The 16264-nt window shown below is 38.5% G+C and overlaps 1 long non-coding RNA gene across 1 annotated transcript; it reads right to left on the bottom strand.

Moving 5' to 3' along the window:
• Positions 1-6524: 6524 nt before the first annotated feature.
• On the bottom strand, positions 6525-8815 carry LOC137423305 (uncharacterized). The gene is made up of 3 exons (XR_010983676.2): positions 8653-8815; positions 6875-7054; positions 6525-6775 (listed from the first exon to the last, which is right to left on the bottom strand). It is a non-coding gene; the product is annotated as an uncharacterized LOC137423305 (long non-coding RNA).
• Positions 8816-16264: the final 7449 nt, after the last annotated feature.

Genomic DNA, 16264 nt, shown 5'->3' with positions numbered 1-16264 from the left:
TCTACCAAGCAAGTATTCCTTCACATAAGATCTCTACCAAAAAAAATTTACTGAAATATATATATATATATTTTTTTTTTTTTGAAAAAGACAAGTGAAAATATGAAATTTCAAATGTACATCCCAGGATTCTAATTTTTAGAGATTCCGTATCCGAGTGACATGGGATTGTCTAACATTAATTTGTATCTTGATTGAATGATTTTTAGCTGTGATCCAAGATCCCCCCCAAAAAATCCCAAAAATCCCAAAGATTCCCTAATCAGGATGGAAATATACAGGTAAAAGGTAAGTTTGGAGAGAAAAAGAAAGGGGGGGGGGGGGGCTGCAGAAGGGAAGAAAAAATGGGGGGGGCAGGGAGGGGGTAGGATAATGGTTGGATGGGGTAAGGGTGAGGAGTTAGGATGGAGGGGGGCAGGAAATGGAAGGATGGCGGGGGAAGGTTGGGGGGGTGTGGGGCAGGAGAAGTTGAAAGAGGTTTCATTTAAAAGAAAAAATCGTTTCTGATCCCATATGTAATAAGTGGACAAGGGACCAGGAGACATTTACAAAGCAGTCACCACATAGTTACTATGGGCAACCTGCCTGCACGCATTCCAACGTCCACGGCTGGAAGTGCAAAAGAAAAATGCCTATTTTTAGACCGTCTGTCGACTTGTGCAGACAGATTTGCCTGGCGCGCGCGCTAACACGTGTGGGATGAATTTTTATGAAAGTGCTAAACCCACTGTTGTACCACACTGGGAATTCATGTTTGAAAATCGAATCCAGCCGATTTTCCCTTAGCACTGTATAAAACAGTACGCTGTATAAAATTCACTTTTTGTACAAAAATCGCTAGTTATTGAAAAATCCGCAGATAATCGTTTTTAAAAATCGCTGTTCGACTTCTGCGACAGCATATTTACTCGTCCCTCGTGACCACATCAAAAAAGAGGCTCACCACAGGAGAAATACTATAGAAGTCTCAACCATAGGAACCCAGCAATATTTGAATCATCATACAAAAGGAACGGGCAGATATGTGACGTAGACCATTGAACTGGAATCGACGTATGAAATCACATGAATACACAAAAAGCATACGAAATACACAAAATTCATTTTCAGTTTACGAAATACACAAAATCCATTTTCAGTTTATTTTCATGACTGGACGAATGCAGCACCCTTTTCGCTAACGCCCCGGGGTCGTTAGTGGCTCTTTGAACTCGTAGAATGTAGCGAAAAAAAATTCAAATTAGAGGAAAAAAAACAACAAAAAAACAATTTTTTGAAAGAAAAAAAATTTGAATCGTCATGACTTCTGAAATCTTTTCACACCTTTTAGACCCTGAGGGGACCCAGCGGTCCTCCCTCGAGGAGGTATGCCTCCATATCTCAACAAAAATACACAACTCAAACACTGGACAATTATCGCAGATTAACATCAGACTACACAGATAACAAACAAAAGCTTACCTTGTTCTGTGGAGTTGACTCCCTTACGGACCACCAATTCTGTGGAAGAATAATTTCTACTGTATTCACTATTAAAACTTCAAGAAACTCGTTTTAGCAAAATCAATGTTTTATTCACTTTTGAGAGTTTTGCTGTATTCTACTAAATGTACTAATTAGATATTAATGACGTTGTTCTGCCGGTCGTGGCTGTAGCTCCTTCTGTAGGTCTTTGTTGAACCTCGTTCAGTTGTTGACCAGTTTCCAGTTGGTTGATCAGGTCAACTGGTCTTCAGTTGTTCACTCCTCTTCAGTCACTCTCCCAGTCCACTGCTTCTCCGTCACTCTCCCAGTTCTCTCTTCCCAATCGCAACTTTCTCTTTCTTATAAAGGCCCAGACTCCTTCATCCAAAAGCCTTATTTGGCTCATTTGGCCAGCTTTCTATGTTGGGAGACTGAGAGCACTACATTATTTCTGTTCAAGAGGTCAAATGCTCTGACCTGCTGAGGGGGAATTTGCAGCCTGTGTTCCATCTATGGAACACAGGCTAAATATTGATAGACACAGATGGCAGTCCAAGAGCATTACACATTCTGTCTTGAATTATATTGCTCTAGTCCTATGCTCTTGGCTCATTTGTAAAGTAAAACATATTCCACTTTACACAAGATCACATTGAGATATATTCTAGCAATATTGTCAATAAGAATATTTATTCCCTGACACCTACAAGTCTTACCAAAAGGTGTGTGAAAGCAACGGTAATAATAATCCAATTTTGGATATGCTTGCGTTTCAAAAACTTTATACAATCTACGCAATTGACCTGAGTTCTCAAAAGGAAACTATAAAGTCTAATAGAGTGGATACTTCTCTATACATTGAAAGAGGAGAGAATGAAGAAGTTAATGCTTATTGGTTGCTTTTGGAGGAAACAGAATTACAGATTAATACAGATAATGGTGTTATGATTAATATCACATAGGTTTTTTCTCATCAATAAATGGTAGGGGTATATGTTAATCAAATCAATCTTAATAAATTAACATCTTGTATTCAAAATCAAAAGCCTTGTATTATTAATGTTAATACAATTCAAAGAAAAGGAGCTGTAAGAATTGAAGTTTTACTCACACACACACAAGTAAAAACACTAAATGATACTGGTTCACTTAAAATTAAAATGACAAAACCTATGTTAAAGAAATATTCAATAGACGAGTCAAGAGGAGGATTTCTCCCGTTTCTAATTCCTTTATTTGCTGGTTTAAGTGCGGCGGGAGCATTGACTGGTGGTATTTCAGCAGCGGTAAAAACTGCTAATGAAAGGAAGGCACAACTAAAAGCTCAAAAAGAATTGGAAAGACATAACAAGGAGTTGGAGAAACAAATTAGTGGAAGTGGTGTAATTGTGGATTTTGCTCAAAAACTTGAAAGTTTACCTGATAAAGCGAGATTGTTGGTTGGAGATATGCTTGCCTCTATCGCTCAAGCGGGTGTTAAACTAACTAAACGGGGTAATGGATTGTATCTTTCTCATAAATAAATGGATAAATGGTTTAAACAATTTGGAAAGAATACAACGTCAAATATAGAACTAACTAAGTATTGTAAAAAACTTAAAATGGATAACGTGGTAATCTGTATGAGAGATGAATTAACAAAGTTGTCCAAGAATACAAAGAATATTATTATGAATTTAGACACAGAATGGTTCTCATTGGGTTTGTATTCATAATAGTCAGGATAAATATTATTTTGATAGTTATGGTATGCCACCGCCTGTTGAAGTAATACAATTCTTACAGAATGGTGTTTATCAAACATTTCAAGTTCAAGAAATTAATTCTAAATGTTGTGGTCAATTATGTTTATATGTATTATTTCAACTCAACAATAATGAAAATTTTTATGATGTCATTTTTAACCTAATATAAATGACTTATGTTGGAAAAGATGGTTCTATCTTTGGAGAATCCTCTCAGGATATTGATTTATCAAATTATTATACAAAGGCACAGGCTGAACGACAAAAATATAATATAACAAAAAATATTAATACGAAAAATACTTATAAATTAATCAATTATCCAAACCCTACAGATACAAATGACTTGATTAGATTTAGTGATTTATCACAATATATATCTTTAAATAAAGCAGCACGTTTTGTTAAACAAGTAAAATTTACAACCACAACACCTGGTTATACTGACCATACACCTTTCCTCATTGAATTTAACTACCTGCTTACAATTGAATTTTATAAAGAAGGACATGTAGTTAATATGCGAATTAATAAATGGGGGTATGATATGCCTGATTTAGGGTATAATTGGTATTTTTCAATAAACTTAGAAGACCTACATGATTTGAATCAGTCTCGTAAAGAAGAATATTATCCGCTTGGCGAGGATAAGGATTTATGTGGAAGTACAATTAGTAAACAACAAATACATGATTTTAAGAAAAGAAAAATATATGATAGTATAGTGATGGTTAGCATGACAAAGAAGGAAGGTAATGAGATAAGGATAGAAAGCCGAGGAATACAAACCGATTTGGTAGTGGGAAGATGGGGTGGTATTACCTGTCATAATATTAATCTCACATATATTTCTGATACATAAATGGCAGGAAAAAGACGACAAGAGAATTATAATTTTTGTATTCAGGGATACCTACAAGAAAAGGGTGCTCGGTATTACATACCTTATGATTTGGAGCATATACATGGAAATTTTGTCATTAAAAACTGGCCTTATACTGATATTGTTAAACCCACAAATAGAGACTTGTTTAAAATATTAAATAAAAATGAACTTCTCAAAGTTATGAAATATAAAACTCTTTTAGAAATCATCAACAAATCTTATTGGTATCCTATTATGAGAAAAATAATTATAGATTCAAGAATATCTCAAAATCCAGATGAGTATATGTATAATATTCTTTGGGGCTCAAACTCAAGGGTAGCAAGGGATGAGGAAGGAGTTGAAGAAGAGGAGGAGGAAAGAGAGAAAAGGGATGTTAATGAAAAAGAACACGTTAAAATATTAAATGAAGAAGAAATTAATGAAGGGTTAGAGAAATTAAATGAAGAGTTTTCAAGGGTAGATTTAATGATTAAGACGAGTGTTTTGAGTGAAGAAGAGAAAACTTTAAAATTAAACAAGCTGGGTGAAGAATATTTTGAAAAGGTAGTAGCTATAAGGAAAGGAATAGATGTAGATATAACTCTTATGGTTGATAAGGTGTTAAATGAAATGGAAGTAAAAGAAAAATTGAGAAAATTAGATGAAGAATTTTCAAGGTTAGATATTAAGATTAAGATGAGTGTTTTGAGTGAAGAAGAAAAAAACTTTAAAATTAGACAAGTTGGGTAAGGAGTATTTTGAAAAGGTAGTAGCTATAAGGAAAGGGAAAGATATAGATATAAATTTCACTGTTGATTTTAATCCTAAATAAATGGGGAAAGAAAATCTTAACACTATTCTTAAAGTATTTATGATATTAAAGGTTATATTACAAACAGTAATAGAAAAATCAAAAGAAATATTTTCTTCATGTAAGTCTGTTAATATTTCTCATAAATAAATATGAGTTATTGTCTCAAGTGTAAAAAGAAAACTAATACGAAAAATATCTCTTATGTTAAAGCTAAAAATAATAGAGTTTATCAAAAAGGAATATGTCAATTGTGTGGCTCAAAAAAGTGCCAATTCATCTCTCCTAAAAGTGGAGGAGACATACAAAAGTTTCTGTCAGGAAGTAAATTTACAACAACTGGAATTCCTGGGGAACTACACCTTCCAGGGTATTCTTTCTGTGGTCCGGGAACAAACTTGGATAAAAGATTAGATGAGGCTGACAATCCTAAACCTTGGTCGAAACCTATAAATAGGGTTGTATGAAGTGTGTATGAATCATGATATTGCTTATGGGAATACCACTACATTGGATGAAAAACATGAAGCAGACAGAGAAATGTTGTATAATTTGTCTTTGATATGAAATCCTACGTTGAGAGAGAAAGTTGATAGGTTTATTGTGAAAAAAATGATAAGTGCTAAATTGAAACTTGGTCTGGGTTATTCACCTTCAAAAAACTATTAAGCTCTAATGATGTCATCAAGACTGAGGAGCTTTTGGCTAATGAATTACATAAACCTATAATAACAAAGTTTAAAAGAAGGAAAGTTTATTCTAAATACACCGACCACATATGGTCTGCTGATTTAATCGAACTAAATAATGATAAGGGATACAGGTATGCTTTAACCGTTATTGATTTGAGGAGTAGATTTGCCTGGGTTGTTCCTTTGAAAAACAAAAGGGGTAATACTCTTATGTTAGCATTTAAGCTAATATTTGATAGGGATAAAAGAAAACCAAAGAAACTGTGGACCGATGAGGGAACAGAGTTCTATCACAAAATATTTATGAAATTTCTTAAGGGGGAGGGTATTAAATTATACAGCACCTTTAATGAAGGAAAGGCAGTTGTTGTTGAGCGTTTTAATCGTACTTTGAAAGAGAAATTATATAAAAAATTCACACAACTCAGTTCTCAACAGTGGGTGTATTTAATTCAGGATATTGTAGATAATTACAATAATACTGTTCATTCATCAACAAAATCAAAACCGTCAGAATCATTTACAAAATTAGAATATGAAAAGGAGATTAATTTGAGAAAAGCTAAGTTCAAAGTTGGTGATATTGTAAGAATATACAGATGGAAAAGTCATTTTGAGAAAGGTTATACAAAGAAATGGACTCGGGAATTATTTAAAATTGTTAATGTAAAGGATACAGTCCCTTGGACTTACAAATTATATGATATGAATGGGGAAGAAATATTAGGGGCATTTTATTCACAAGAAATTACAAAAAACAAAGCTAATAATTCATTAAACAACATTTCTATTCACCCCACCCAGATTAGCTAATTTAATTAGTGGTAATAAAAAAACAAAAAACAAGCCACGCCCACACAGACCACGCCCACACAGACCACACCCATCATCCCCCACCCCCAGTGCGTCCCCCACCCTTGATCCCCCCTCATCCCACCCCCACCTTCCCCACACACACAAGGGAGGGGGACGCACCTTCCCGTCCTTTTTCCTTTATTCTCTTTTTGTAATTAATTATTAAATAGTTGTATACAAAGCAAATATATTCATATAATATTGAAAACAAAATCTTTATATTAACAAAACATTTTTCTTGAGGTATACATTCAACTTCTCCCCAGCACAAGTCATCAATTTCTTCCCAGCACAAGTCAAAGGTTGGTTCAGCAGATGTCTTCAGGTTTTGAATCTCTTTCTATTAAATACAAGGGACAAGGAGAAAAATATGTTATATACCTCAATGATTTAAAATAATGAATATTATGAGTATTATGAATCGCACACCAACGCATACCTCTAAAAAATCGAGCTTGGTGTCAATGCTGACGAGATGAAAATTTAGGGTATCACAGGTTGGAAGTAAATAACCACTCTTTAGGATCTCAAAATAACCCCAATCAGAGTTGTGATCGTGGTCGTGGTCGTGGTTGTGATCATCGATCTCAACTATCATCTCAGCTATTGAAGTAATGTTCTGTTGGAAAACAAAGCGAGAAACTGTAAAATTTGTAATAAGTAAAGTTGAATCTAACAGAGAAATAGAGTTTATCAAGATGGAAATTTTAAACTCACATGGGTAGGGAATGAATTAGCACTCTAGTGGGGCGGCTTAGCCCAAATATTCAAAAGAATTGTGCATTTTGTGAAACAAGCACCAAATTTGGCACAAATGTACATTAATATGTTGCGAACATTTTCAGATATTGGGCCACTTGAAATTCCGTAATTTTTTTTTTCAAATTTTTTCAAATTTCGTAATTTCAAATTTTTCGGGTGACACCGTCACAATTTCGGTCTTCGAGGCCGGCCGATAGGCAAAGTGTGACCGGAAGGGACGAGGTTCTCCTGACCACGTGGCCCTCGATCTGGGAAGCGAGAGGCGTTCCATTAGTGGACGCGCCCCTCACGCCCGACTTTTGGGCGGCCCCGGCAGGCCGTTTGTTTTGACGTTCCGTGACAGGCCCCGCACCCCCACCTCCAGGCCGACCGGAAGCTTGTGCTGAGTACATCATACCTGAACAACTCAGTGAGGCAGAACACAGCAGTGCACACCAGGGTGACCCCTTCAGTGCATAAACCAATTAACCTGTCCACTGCAGGGCATATAGAAATGAAGTTATTTTCTGCATATAATAATAATATAAGTTCAGTTCTATATAACAATTTCTGTTATCACCACTACCACTACAACTACCACTACTACAAGCTTTGTCTGGAATTTTGTGGACTAACAGACAAACAGACATACAGACAAGCTGGGATCAAAACATTACCTCCTTCCACCATTGAGTGTAGAGGTAAACATCATGGAAATTATATCATGCCCTAGATTTAATTCATGCTTACCCGTGTATTTGCTTCACTGGTTCACAAGGTCTTTTGCATACATGTAATTCAGACTCTCGTCTTCATTGCTGACCACACAATGTTCGCAACATATTAATGTACATTTGTGCCAAATTTGGTGCTTGTATCACAAAATGCACAATTCTTTTGAATATTTGGGCTTAGCCGCCCCACTATATCGGCCGGCCTCGAAGACCGAAATTGTGACGGTGTCACCCGAAAAATTTGAAATTACGAAATTTGAAAAAATTTGAAAAAACAAATTACGGAATTTCAAGTGGCCCAATATCTGAAAATGTTCGCAACATATTAATGTACATTTGTGCCAAATTTGGTGCTTGTATCACAAAATGCACAACAGGTTTGCTATGCTGCTACACTACTCCTCGGAACTTCAAGGTTGTGAAATTCGTTGCCAGTCATTTGTTCTGTTGTTGAGACAGCTTTGGGAAATATTAAAGGGTGCGAGAGGCTGTCCAAACACCCAGCCATCTTATTATGCCTCCAAACTTCAGTTAATTCTGTATGGGTTTCATTCAGATTCTCCCTTTGTTGGTGATAATTATTGGCTTCATTTTCAACATCAACCACCAACTTTGGCAAAGAGAGGCTGTTTAAAAAAAGAGAAAAAACAATAATTATTGAGAGGCTGTTAAAAACAACAATTGTTAATCCTGTTCTATATAAAACAATGAATAATTAATCGTTAAAACAAAAAAAACTTACCTGTCTTGCGATAAAGCTTCAAACCCAATGCCATCTTCAACGTTGGAAAACATTTTTCAAATGAAGCCACCTCAAGTGAGGTTCAGTTAATATAGCTGGAATGGGGAAACTTAATGACATCATGGAGGCAATGAGTTTCTTGAAAATTCCGGGTGTGTCCCTTCAAGGAAGGGAATTAACATTCTTTATGGGATTTAATGTTGAAAAATATCACTTGACTAAGACATAATATTTTTGCTTCAGGCAAGAGAAGAGTAAAACTGGTTTCTCAGGTAAAACATTCATGTTCGTTGAGTCTCTGTTTATAATGAAAAAATGGTGTGTGGCGCTGGAGGCGCTCAGACAAGAACATTGAGGGAGGTTTATCATTTTATCTTAGCTCAGTTAAAATATCTTGATACAAACTCAAACCTCTTCTTTAATAATATATTAGACGGTGATGGTAGTGGTAAGATAATTAAATTATTTCCTACACATAAACAAATATTTGTAGGGTCGATGTTTGAGTGGGTCAAAGATGATCCGCCAGATGATATGTATAAGGCTCAGTGTCAATAGTAGAAGAAGGATCATAGGTCCATAAGGTTAGAAGGATCATAGGTCCATAAGGTTAGAAGGATCATAGATCCTCAAGGGGGGTGAGAGGGAGCAAATATTCATAGGATCATTGTTTGAGTGGTCTACTAAACAACAATGATCATTGATAGTAAGAGTAAAAGGCCCATAAGACCAAGGGGGGAAGGAATAGAGGTGTTAAGGGGAAATGAAGAAAAGTGATGGTGAGATGGGAAATTTACATGTAAGTGAATGGAGATTTGGGGCTGTCCCAGAAACAACATTTATCATCTACTCTTGATGTCCCACTGTTATGCTCTGGGAAAGGAAAATCCGGAGCGGAGTTCGACTAGTACAACTCCAAATGCAATGGCCATTGTAAGAAATCGCCCTCAAAAGGGTTACCAACCATTTATTTCAGAGGGGTTTGTGTCACTGGATGGAGCCTCGACTAACCGGAGACCTGTTGGGGTATTGAGGGACACAGGAGCACATCAATCTTTAATGCTTGAAGGCATCTTGCCATTGTCAGAGGAGACGGCAACTGGTGATAGTGTTCATTTACAGGGGATTGGTGGCTGTGTTAGTGCTCCACTTCATGTCATCCATTTGGAGTCCGATTTGGTGTCAGGACCGGTCAACGTCGGTTTACAAGCCACTCTTCCTGTAGGAGTATCTTTTATTATCGGGAATGATTTGGCCGGTGGTCAAGTTTCTGGTAACCCGATGTTTGTTGAAAAACCTAGTAGGAAGCGCCCTGAAGAGAAGAGGAAATACCCTGAAACTAAGTGTCAGCACACGCACGTCAGGGATGGAGGCAATTTTGGCAAGCTCTTGGTAGGGGGAATTAACTTCAAAACAAAGGAAGATGTTCTGGAGTCTGCCTTCAGCAAATATGGACCGCTTTTGGAAGTGCTGCTGATAAAAGACAGGGAGACACAAAAGTCAAGAGGGTTTGGCTTTGTCACGATTGAAAACTCAAAGGACGCCAGGGTTGCAGAAAAGGATCTGAATAGCAAGGAGTTGGAGGGTCGGACCATAACAGTAGGGAAGGCATTTCCGAGGTGTTGAGGGGCTACAGAGGAGGACCACGGAGTCGTAGTGGTGGTGGCCGCAATCGATATTATTATGGAGGCTTCCAGAGTTATGGCAGCTCCTGAAGGAAGGATTATCAGAGCAGTGGCCGAGAAGTAGACCACTATTCATGTGACTACAGTGACAAGTGGTCCAACCGTGATTGTTAGGAAAGTTAGAAAGAGTTGAAGCACTGAATGCTGCGGAGCAGCCGAGCCAAGATTCCTACACGGATTAACCGTGAACGCCACGTTCCTAAAGGCATCCATGTAGTGAACTTTCCGACACGGATTAACCGTGAACTCCACGGTCCTAAAGGCGTCCATGTAGTGAATATGTCCAGGCCTCACCACCCAACCACCATGGAACCTGGCCCTCAGATCGGCCTCCCGGAAAAAAGTGCTATCAATTTGCTTGACTTTGGATTTTTTATCAACCCCTTAACCTTCATTCAAAAGAAACTAAAAGTAAAAATCAGAGGTGGATGAGATGAAGTTTGGCTTTGCAGGGGTTCCACTTGGAAATTGAACATGTAAAGGGCAGGGACAATGTCGTTGCTGATGCTTTGTCCAGAGTGAATTAACGTTGGAAATCTCTGTGGGTTGTGTGAAATTTTGTTGCTTTATTTTCGGGAAATATTAATTGCTGCTCACGGGAATTGGTGATTTGGGGTTGTGAGTTTATTTTTGTTTGTTTAAAGAGTTTGCATGCAAAGAAAGTTTTCGCTGTGTTCAAACTTTCTTTCTTGAGGGGGGGAGGTGTTATGGATTCGTCACTTCCGCTGTTGTGGTTTTCACCCACTTGACATGTTTCTGATATCATCTATTATTATTATTCTCAAAAGGTTTAGTATTCAGGAACAGCTATCTAAAGTTAAAAAGGTTAACGTAAAATGATACAGGAAACCGACCCGGAAGAAAAGGAGTGAAGAATAAGAGGGCGTGAGGCACAGGTGAAACGACGTGTTCTGAAAAAGCTCCGTCCCTAGCGTGGTCGAGAGTACATGGTGAGTGAACTTTGAGTCCTTGAAAGGAAACTCGTGCGATCGGTGTTATCGCTGGAGTTGTAGAAAAGCCTGCGAAGCCAGGTACACGGGTGAGATTCCGGAGAATCTTCGCCTTGAGGCCGCGGCTCGAGTGAGAGCCGTACGCCCTTTCGCCCCGCGCGCTGCCTTCATCGGAAAAGGTTCTTGTCGCGTCAGCTGGGCTTATCCTCCGGTGGTTTGCCGGGGACGGCTGTGCAATAAAGCGGCGTTTGAGGAGTACACGGCGATTCGCTGATTGAACGGCAAACGTGTACATCGGCGCGCATCTTTGGAGAGTGTCCATTCTACCGCGAGTTTGCTGGGTGTTGGACCACGTGACTTCTGTGTGGCTTTGACTGTCTACGCCTCGATTGCTCTTGATCGGACATTGTTCCAACGATCGCCGGAGCGAATCAACTTCGCCTTGAAGGTTATAGAGACATTGAAGAGGTTCTTTCCATGTACTGGGAACAGTGAGTTCGATTACTTTAACAGATGGTACCATCCTAAGATATTGATTGTATGGTGGCTGGCTATCATGGTTGTATCATTATTCCTGTGTGATTTTTAATATATTATTTTTGTTGATAACCATTGGTGTGGTTTCGATCTTGATTTTGACACGGAGTAATATATATCTTTCTGCCGGGGTTCCTCTCGGGGTTCGGAGGTTACCGAGACCAGGAGATTGTAGGGGACTCCGTAACAGGAGTTTTATTTGACTTTTATTTACCAAAAGGTCTGAAAGTTGTTTCTGGGGTAGAAATATCTGTAGAATTAAAAAATCAATTTCTGACAAAAAATCTACTTGGAAGTTTTTCCATGATTGGTTCCACGTTCATTTTCTATGCTGGACTGCCTGCTATTCACAATATAATAGGATTGATAAGGTTATTTGTGACTATATCCCAATTTTGTTGGTGATGCTCTTGGAATGTATTGGTGAGAAAATTTAGTTTTAAATATGTGTATTAGCTACTTTTCTATTTGTCTGGAATCTATGTATTGAACTTAAATGGTGATTATGGTATATTTTAAGGAATTATAATCTTTCAATTTTTTTTTTGTATACAAGATCGAGGCTCGAGCTGACATTTATTAACAAGAAAGAGCAATCAGAGATTGCAAACCCTTGCCAGGATGTATTTTCAGTGGTTTTTAAGGCTTTTGTGTTAAAACAAATATGGCGGCCGAACCATGAAACTGATGACGTAATCATTTTTTTTTTTTCTAAACTAATTTATTCCTAGATTATGCTCAAGAAATTTCATCTTGAGCAGATGACGTTTTGTACTTGTCAAATTATGACGTCAAAATGGAGGCACCTATGACGTCATCATTAACATATTTTAATCCCCATGGAGAATTCTTTAGAATGAGCCATGTCCCAATTTTTTCTATTCAGCGCTTTCGGAGATATAGAGGTGCAAAGTTTTTCGGTTTTTCAAAGATGGCAGCCAAACCACGTGACCTATGACGTCATAATTATCATTTGAAAAAATTCTTCAGGTGGAGTTGCACCTATGGTGAAAATTACCTGTCAATCAAACCAACGGTTGCAGAGAAAATCATATTTATTCTGTGCAGACAAACAGAAAAACGGACTCAAATGCAATACCCTCTCCTCAGGCGAGGGTAAATATTAGTTTTTACCTCAACCTTTATTTCGCCATTTTATCGTCTTGCATTTATTTGTATAAAATTCATTATTGTGGCATTTTATTTGTTGTATTGTTGAATTTCTTCGTCGTGTTTGCATGTTTTGTGGGTTCGAGAATAAACCCTTGCGTTTCGTTCAGGACAGCACCTTGCTGCCTTACATCCCGCGCGCGCCAAAAAGTACCGCCATTATTCGGAGTTCCCCTCGGAATTAAAGACCATCCGGTTATTCGTCCAAGGCTGCTGTTCATCGGCCACAGACTTGCCAATATGTTAGAACACCAATACCAACCATCACATAAGCATCAGTAAACCATATGGTTGTAATGTATATGATTTCAACAAAATCTTGAATGAATTGGCCGCGATGATCGAGACATGATTAATTGCTCGCAGAGACAGAATGTACCATGCCTCGCTATGTGATGAAAATGAAGAGCATTACTATTTCTAGGAGCTTCCTTCATTATATAAATAACCTTTCCACACTAAAATACATAAATTAGTGTCTGTCTATCTGTCTGACCGCAATACATTCAATCATTACGTATCCAATCTCAACTTAACTTGACATGAGGATTATGGATCACACAACGGAGGTTGGAGGGACTCTCCAAGGGGGGTTTTCAGCTTTGGGCAAAATCTGTGTTAAGGTGTGTTGATAGCTTATCATAGTGTTTTTCCAAAGCCACTTCTGAAGTGAATCCTCGGATACAGATCTGAATCTTCACCAAAATCAAACCAACCCATCCTTGTCACACACCAAACCTCTCGTCCAAGTTTTGTCCAAATCGGTCCATACCATAACCTTTTGAGATATCATGTTACATATCGGTTTTGGCACTATCACTCACTCAATGGTGAAGAATCATTAAAAAAAATTCTCAGATCCGGATGTTCACAAAATCTAATAAATTAGTCCCTGTCACACACCAAACCTGTCCACCAGGTTTCATCCAAAGCCATCCACAACTTTTTAAGATATAATGCTCTTTATCATTTCTGGCCCGTTCTCTCAATGTTGAAGAATCACTTTTAAAATTATAGTATCCGAATCTTCACCAAAATGTAATCATTTCGTCCTTTTCCCACGCCCAATCTGTCCGTACAATTTTGTCTGAATCCGTCCACAACCTTTTGAGATGTGCGGCCCACAGTCGAGCACACAAACAAACAAACAGACAGTGTGAAAACATAACCTCTGCCCACCTTCGGTGGCAGAGGTAATAATTATTTCTAAGCGATACAATTTTAACCTCTAGAAGCCATTTCCGCAACAATACCTTGTAACCGTAATTATTTTAGCTGTATCATGTTCTTACCTGGTGTTGGCTCAGCAGTTCGGGTGCGGCTTGGGATCCCCGGATCCTGGGTTCGAATCCTGAATTAATGCCAGGGGGGGTTGACTCAGCCTGTCATCCTTCCGAGGTCAGCAAATTGAGTACCAGTTCGCTGGTAATTCCCTGTGTGTCGCAAGAGGCAACTAACTGGGTTGGCGGCAGGAAGGGCATCCGGCCATAAAACATCACTTCAAAAAAGGGAACCACCGTGCCCGAAAAAAGGCCAACCCCTGCTCTGCGTGGAAAAATGGCCTCCAAAGGTGGTTCTTGTTCTTGTTCTTCATGGTCTACATTGGTAACTTAACCCAGCTGTTGAAATAGTGTTCATCTCGAGTATTGAAACGATGCATCATTTCAATGTACACCCAAAATGGAGACTGAAAACAATAGATGCTATAAATTCAGATGAAACCCCAGAATACATGCACACCGTGCGATTTCACCCTCCGGGACCTTTTCCTGGCTGAGGGTGAGCAATTAGCCATCACCGCCGCGCCTCAGCACAGAGTGCCATTTCCTGTGTGTTTTATTTTCTCACGGCGATGGGCCCGCTTCACACAGGAGCAACAAAGGCTTCATCGGCTTGTTGAACTGAAATGGAATGGACGACAACGTGGTAACTGCAACAAGAGATTATTAAATAAATATCTAAATGCAGAAGCCTTGCAAATGGTTGTGCGATGAAAGGTTGAAAAAAATCAAATCTTTAAAATGCAATTATACTAATTTATTACTGAGAATAAATTAATCAAATATTCCAAATATATTTAGCGTTCTCTTACTTTCCAGACACCTTTTTGCAGAATCTTTGTATTCCGTGTGAGAGTAGAGAGGCGTTAGAAGGCATCATCTATGTATTACGTATGGTGCAATGGGGAAAGGAGAGGGAAGAGACAGAAGAGCTTGGTTGGGAAGAAATTAGATGGACATCGCTATCCTTTGGATGATCATTGACCCCAAAATAGAGCTCCTAGAACCCCCTCAGGATCATGCTGTTGTTGTTATTCTTTTTTTCAATGTTGCTTCAAAATGGTGTCCAGATATTACGACCGCAAAGATCCAAAATACCCCCCAAAATATACAGTCGACCATTAAATACCGAAAGACCCGAGGACCCCAAAAAACCCTTGAAGACCCACAAAGACCCCGAAGACCCCAACACCCTGAAGACCCTCAAATACCCTGAAGACTCAAAAGATCAAGTGTAAGACTAAAGACCCAAAGACCCTTAATGACCCCAAAAACCCATAAAGACCCTGAAGATGCAAAAGACCCTTAAATACCTCAAATATCCAGAAGACCCAAAAGACACTGAAGATTCTTAGATTCTGGAGACCAAAAATAACCCAAGACACAAAATACTGTGAAGACCCAAAAGACCCAGCAGAACCAAAAGACACTGAAGACCATTAAAGACTCAAAATACCCAGAAGACATAAAAGACCCAGAGGACCCAAAAGACCCCATGGACCCCTAAAGACCCTTAATGATACTGAAGATCCCTAAAGACTTTAATTACCCAAAGACCCTGAAGACCCCTAAAGAACCAAAGATGCTTAAATGACCCTTATCGACTCCAAAAGACCTGAGGACCGATAAAGACTCCAAACAACCAGAAGACCCTGAAAGATCCCAAAGATACAAAATACCCTGAGGACCCTGAAGACCGACAAGACCCTGAGGACCCACAAATATCCAAAGATGCTTAAAAGAGCCTTAATGATCCCAAAGACCCAGAAGACCCATAAATGACCCAGAGACTCAAAAGACCCTTAAATACACTGAAGACCAAGAGGACCTAAAAGGCCCCAAAGACCCAAAATACACTGAAGACACAAAAGACGCTAAAGACCAAGAAGACCCGAAAAGACCCCAAAACCCAAAGGACTCAGAGAACTCAAAATACCCCAAAGACCCTTAAATGCCCTGAAGATGCAGAGGACTCAAAATACCCTGAAGA

Source organism: Myxine glutinosa, chromosome 3 (genome assembly GCF_964187855.1).
Source record: "Myxine glutinosa chromosome 3, kmMyxGlut1.1, whole genome shotgun sequence".
Classification (NCBI taxonomy): domain Eukaryota; kingdom Metazoa; phylum Chordata; class Myxini; order Myxiniformes; family Myxinidae; genus Myxine; species Myxine glutinosa.
This window is presented reverse-complemented; position numbering and strand designations above follow the sequence as displayed.